At 47.4% G+C, this 6,714-nt stretch overlaps 1 non-coding gene across 1 annotated transcript; it reads right to left on the reverse strand.

Moving 5' to 3' along the window:
- Window positions 1-6,568: 6,568 nt before the first annotated feature.
- On the reverse strand, window positions 6,569-6,641 carry TRNAR-UCG. Its single transcript has one exon. It is a non-coding gene; the product is annotated as a tRNA-Arg (tRNA).
- Between the last annotated feature and the right edge of the window lie 73 nt (window positions 6,642-6,714).

The raw sequence follows: 6,714 nt of genomic DNA on the forward strand, positions 1-6,714 counted from the left end.
ATTGGTACTTTGCAATGACCGAAACTGTCCATCATTTTTCCTGAAGGGTAAGAGACAGAATCTCTGCCTGTCAGAAACCCTGCCAGTGAAATGCCAAATGCAAGTTATTTCCTTCCGGATGCAGGTGCTGGAGATGGTCCCCTCCCTGCATGTAAACACCTGTTGTTGGAGTCTTGCTCTCATTTTTTTCCCATGTGAACGAATGACTTAATCCTTTTTTGTCCCTGGGATGGGGTGTGGTCTGTGCCCTTTTAACCGGAGAGCAAGACCATGTCTACACTTCTTGGTACTTAGAGTTTAGCTCAATGTACTCCACAAAGGAAATGTCTCTGCAAGAGACAAGTCTCTGCAAGAGAAAAGAAATATGCATTTCTTTTCCTCCTACAGCATATGTTTAAATGTTTGTTTATTTTTGAGAGAGGGCGGGAGGGGCAGAGAGAGAGGGGGACATCTGTGCTGAGAGCAGAGAGCGCGATGCCGGGCTTGAACTCACATCGACCCGAGCCGATGAGATCATGACCTGAGCTGAAGTCGGATGCCTCACCGACTGAGCCACCCAGGCACCCGGAAGCCCACGTTTTAGAGCTGAAAACCTTTTGTGACAAACAAATGGCAAGAAACCTATTTACCATCTCTGCGGGCCGTCCAGAGCTCATCCCAAAGAGGACATTGCTCGCCAGGCTGGGCCTGGCTAGGATCGAATTTAAAGGACAGGCGATTCACGATTTTGCAGCTGGCAAAACGGGCCACAAGGCTCTGACCGGGGCTTGGAGCCCAAGGATATTTCTCCTTTCAGAACCGATGCTTCCGTGCTGCTGTCTGGAAGGACAGCCTACACTGATAACATCACCCCCAGGGTGGGTCCTCGTGTGCAACTGTCCATCCCTACGGGGACTTTTTTCCCCAGTAGTTTGTAGAAATGTCAATTTCAGAAACTGACACTTGTTTCATAACCAAAATATGTGTAAGCATGGAAGAGCGTATCGGAGAAGGCAGTTCAATATCTTTCGTCTTTCTGGTCACATACACATGTGGATTGAGATTCTTGAGGATGATTAACATCAACATTTTATTTTATTTTATTTTATTTTATTTTATTTTATTTTTTAAAGTGTATTTATTTGTCTTGAGGAAGAGAGAGAGCACAAGCAGGGAAGGGGCAGAGAGAGAGGGAGAGAGAGAATCTCAATCAGGCTCTGCAGGGCCTGAATCCATGAACGGTGAGATTATGACCCGAGCCGAAATCAAGAGTCAGATGTTTAAGCAACTGAGCCACCCAGGCAGCCCAGACCATCAAAATTTTAAATTTCTTTTAATGTTTATTTATTTTTGAGCGAGAGAGAGACAGAGCACGAGCAGGGGAGGGGCGAAGATTATTTTGAAATTTTGTACGTTAAATTAAAATGTGTGATATATTCAAGGTGCATTTGATATACCAATTATGTATTATATAGTAATATGTAGTTGTATATATTATAATTATAATTAGGACGTGAGAGTTTTCAATTTATGGTAGAAATGTATCCAGTTTTTGTTTAAGATCCTTCCCTGGGTCAGAGACACCTCCGGTATCGTAAATAATGGTGGAGGTAAGGTGGAATCACGATTTGCAAACTGCTGAGCACGCTGCAAATTAAGTGTCTTATGTATAGCCTCGTCTCATCTTGGGAAATTTACTTCAGCAAAATTTAGCTGAAGACTTAAAAAAAAAAAAGTTCAATCATTTGTTCAGCAAATATTTAGCGAGCACTTAATCAGTGAGAGCTCTTTCCATCACAAGTGACAGAAAATCCAACCCAAACTAACTGAAGCAAAAAGAGATTCTTGCCAATTGGAGATGTCATCATTCACGGCTGTTTGATGATATGGAGGAAATACTGTTCATTTTTTGGAGGAATGCCTGATCGGCTCCGGGGGCTCAGAGCACCTCAGCCCTTGGCCAGGAGCCAGGGAGGGACACTGGCGGTAGGGAATGACAAATGCCTGCTTCTGTGTCCCAGGTTCCATGCTAGGACACAAACATGGACGGGGTACAGTCTCTTCCTGTCAGGGAGCTTCTCATCCACAAAAACAATGGTTTACTTTTCCATCAATTTCTTTTTTTTTTTTTTTTTCCCTGCCCTTCAACGACACAGGTTTGATGTAACCACGTATCCCCCTGGACTATGAAGCTTGTTGTGGAAACAGTCTATCATTCTCATCCCGGATTTCATATACGCCAGTTCGATCCCATCCGTGGTAGATGGAGACCCAGCATGGCACGACCTGCCCCCAAACGAGCCCTCCTGTTTCCACGTGTTTCTGCGAGAGACAGCTCCGAAGCGATGGGTGCCTTCTGCCTCCGGAAGCCGGGTCAGGCAGGTCTGGTTACTTCCGGGACGAGTGGCCTGGAGGTGTTCAGCCCTGGCACAACTTTTACAGAGGCGCTGACACAGAAGAATCATATCTTACTTTTTTTTTGAGCGATTACTCGGGGCGGGCATCGTTCTCAACACTTTGCACCTAGAACGAATTTCACCCTCACAGCAACTCCGTGGGGCTGGGGCTGTAAGTGCCCCATTTCACAGATGAGGAAACTAACAAACTGCAAAAAAAAAAAATTTAGTTAAAAGACACCGCCCCCTTTTCCTTAGCCTGGTCCCCTTGAAGTTCCCTTCCAGGGAGGGGGGTCCCGTTGGTCAAGCACAAAGGAGGAAGTCTCCTGAAAAGCATGCTGCTTTCTGACAGGTATGGGAGGGGCAGATATTAGTGTGACCTGGGATCTAATTTCAGTCACTCTGGCGTGAGTCAGCAGCAAACCAATGATCAGCGTTGGGCTTTCTTTCCAAACTTGTCTTGCCTCTGGGGGGTTCAGTGGGCTTGCAGAAGGGCCTGGTGGGTTTGGACACATCTCATGCTTGGGTTCTGATCCAGGCCCCCTACTCACCGTGGGATTTTTGGATAATTGAGTCAACCTCACGTTTGTTACCTTTGTTGCATTTGTTGCCTCAGTTTCCTCAACAGTAAAAGGGGAAGTAACAGAACCTCTATCCTAGGGTCAGGGCGAAGATTAATTTAGTTGACTGTTATGAGCCTTTAAAACAGGACCCAGCAGCTAGTCAGTGCTGGTTGTTACTACTAAGTTCCAGCCAGGCCCTGGAATAGGACATACAATGAGACACAAGGTCGGTCTTCGTGGGACTTTACAGCAGTGGAAGGGGAGATTTTTTCAAAAATCAGCGTTTGTTCCAATGAGGCTCATGCTTTGCAAGAAAGTACACAGTGTTTTCATTAGGAAGGGGCTTCTAATGAACTTGGTCTTCTGCCATGTGGGAAGAGACATCCAGGAAATTGTGGGGAAATGTATCTGGTTTTTCAGGTATTACCAGCAGGATGGACTTTTCTAGAAGGATGTGACAGAGCTCCCAGAAAAGGAGAGAGGAAGGAGGAACTGGGCTCAGAAGCCTGGAAATGGAGCAACCCAGCAGGAAGTGCTCATGCCTCCCTGTACCCTCCCTCACCAGGAATCACTGTCAACTATTTTGGCCCTGCCGAAGATTTTACTTCTGGGACGAGGGCACCAGACTGGCCTGAACTAGCCTGGTGAGAGGGGCAGGCATCTTGATGGACATTTCCTGGCACTGAACCTAAAGGGAGGGTTGTTCTCCCAGTGGATACGACACAGACCCAACAATAGCATCCCGTGGAAATGACATTCAGGCCAGGGGCTGGTTCTTAGCTTTTTTGTGTGCCATAGACATCTTCTTAGAATAATGCTGTTTATTTATTTATTTATTTATTTATTTATTTATTTATTTTTAAACTTTTTTTTTTCATTTTTTAAAATTTACACCCAAGTTCGTTAGCATATAGGGCAACAATGATTTCAAGAGTAGATTCCTTAGTGCCCCTTACCTGTTAGCCCATCCCTCCTCCCACACCCCCTCCAGTAACCCTCTGTTTGTTCTCCATATTTATGAATCTCTTATGTTTTTGTCCCCCTCCCTGTTTTTATATTATTTTTGTTTCCCTTCCCTTATGTTCATCTGTTTTGTCTCTTAAAGTCCTCATATGAGTGAAGTCATATGACACTTGTCTTTCTCTAATTTCGCTTAGCATAATACCCTCCAGTTCCACCCACGTAGTTGCAAATGGCAAGATTTCATTCTTTTTGACTGCTGAGTAATACTCCATTGTGTGTGTGTGTGTGTGTGTGTGTGTATACCACATCTTCTTTATCCATTCATCCCTCGATGGACATTTGGGCTCTTTCCATACTTTGGCTATTGTCGATAGTGGTGCTATAAACATGGGGGTGCATGTGTCCCTTTGAGAGAGCACATCTGTATCCCTTGGATAAACACCCAGTAGGGCAATTGCTGGGTCATAGGGTAGTTCTATTTTTAATTTTTTGAGGAACCTCCATACTTCTTTCCAGAGTGGCTGCACCAGCTTGCATTCCCATCTTTCTTTAAAAAAAAAAAACAATGTTTATTTTTGAGAAAGAAAGTGGGGGGGGGGGAGGAGCAGAGAGAGAGAGGAGAGGGTATAGAGGATCCGAAGGGGGCTCTGCACTGACAGCCTGATCCAGGGCTTGAACTCACTAACAGTGAGATCATGACCTGAGGCGAAATCACATGCTCAACTGACTGAGCCACCCAGGCGCCCCAGAATAATGTTTTTAAATGTAGGGGCACCTGGGTGGCGCAGTCGGTTAAGCGTCCGACTTCAGCCAGGTCACGATCTGGCGGTCCGTGAGTTTGAGCCCCGCGTCGGGCTCTGGGCTGATGGCTCGGAGCCTGGAGCCTGTTTCCGATTCTGTGTCTCCCTCTCTCTCTGCCCCTCCCCCGTTCATGCTCTGTCTCTCTCTGTCCCAAAAATAAATAAACGTTGAAAAAAAAATGCATAAAACATAGAGGATTGGAAAGGAAACCAAAGATAATGAAATATTACAATAGGTAATTAACGGCGGGTGGGTGGCTCGGTTGGTTGAGCATCCCAACTCATGATTTCAGCTCAGGTCATGATCCTAGGGTGGTGGGATTGAGCCCTGTGACAGGCTCTGCACTGAGCGTGGAGCCTGCTTGGGATTCTCTCTCCCCCCCCTCTCTCTTTGTCTTTCGCTGCCCCCCCTTCCCCCCCCCCCCCCCCCCCCCCCCCCCCAGCCTGCTCTTTCTCAACAATAAATACATAAATAGGTAGGTAGGTAGATAATATGCACTTCTTTATTAACTCATTTAAATGACAGGATCTAGCAGGGGCCTTGGGACACTGTTATTTTGATGTACAGATGAGTGTAAACAATAGTTTGAAAAATCTGCAACTCTTGGGAACAAAGTCTCAGGTATTGCTACTACTACTGTGGCTGGCCGCCTAACCTCACATGGGAAGGAGAAGCTAATTTCAGGAGGAGACTAGCAGAAATCATCCAAGTATTTCCCCCACTCAGGGACTCCCTGATTTAAGCAGAGGTCCTCTCCTGGCATTTTGCAAAAATGTTAACAGTACAAGATTAAGCGGAAACAACAACAAACAGATTATATAAAATAGTGGGTTTTCAGTTGATTTTTTTTTTTTTTTTTGGCCAAAAGAAAAACAGAACAAACATTTGTGTGTATACGAAATGCACCCAGAACAGTATGTGAAAAATATTTCATAAAGAAAAGGGGAAATGTGTGGAAAAATCAAGGCTCAATGCTGCCTTCCCAAGCCTTGGCTTGGGCTTCTCGCTGCCTCTCTGGGGGCAACAGGGGGTGGGGGGCCCCACCAGGCCAGGAGTGTGTTTCCTTGGGTATCTCCCCACCCTACCCCTGAAAAACACCCAATCGGTTTGTCCAATCAGTTCATGGTGTCCTGGCACGTGCACCGGCTGGAAGGCGGAGACCGACTTTCAGCGAGGCCTGAATTTTGTCCCTAATCAGCTCTGTGAGCTCAGGTTGACCTCGTATCTCTCTCGATCTCAAATCCGCGCAGCTGGGGCTCAGGCTCTTGTTATTCACGTGGGTCTTATTCCGCCAGGTACTTTACAGTCTCCACCACGGACGAAGGAGCATCGAAAGCAGAGCTGTCGCGGCCGCAGGAGCAAGAGGAGGTGGACACCGCGGCCAGAGACCGCAAAGGCTGGAAGGCTCCCCAGCCCGCAGGGAGCCGCAGGCACTTGTGACCGATGGGCAGATTCGGGTTCCACGATAAGGGAGCACTTTTACCCATCAGGATGGCCCAGGATGAAGACGGAAAGCGCGGGGCTGGCGACGGAAGCACCTTCCTTTCAGTTGAGAAGCCCTGTCATTCCGGCGAATCAGTCGACTGTAAACTGGGATTTCCGCAAAGGATGCCCCGCGCTCTCCGCTCTCCTACACCTGCGTGAGGGTACCCGCGGGTGGTGCATTTTAGAAAGGTGTCCCCCCTCCTGGGAGGCGTAGGCGAGCAACGTCACAGGGACGGGTGGGAGGGCGCAGTTACTTCCGAAGGTCGGGGCGTTCCCAGTTTTCAGTGTGTGGTGGAAACAGGCGACAACATTTCAGGTTGTCCCGGTGCTACGTTCCCAAGGAGGCGAAGAATTAACCAAAAATTGTTAGTACACCCACTGCGACCGCGGCAGGACTCGAACCTGCAATCTTCTGATCCGAAGTCAGACGCCTTATCCATTAGGCCACGCGGCCGCCCGACGCCTGGTGCTCTTTGGACAATCTAAAAAGTAATACTACCGCCCTCCAGCTTGCCTGGGACCAGTCC

Source organism: Felis catus, chromosome B3 (assembly GCF_018350175.1).
Source record: "Felis catus isolate Fca126 chromosome B3, F.catus_Fca126_mat1.0, whole genome shotgun sequence".
Classification (NCBI taxonomy): Eukaryota; Metazoa; Chordata; class Mammalia; order Carnivora; family Felidae; genus Felis; species Felis catus.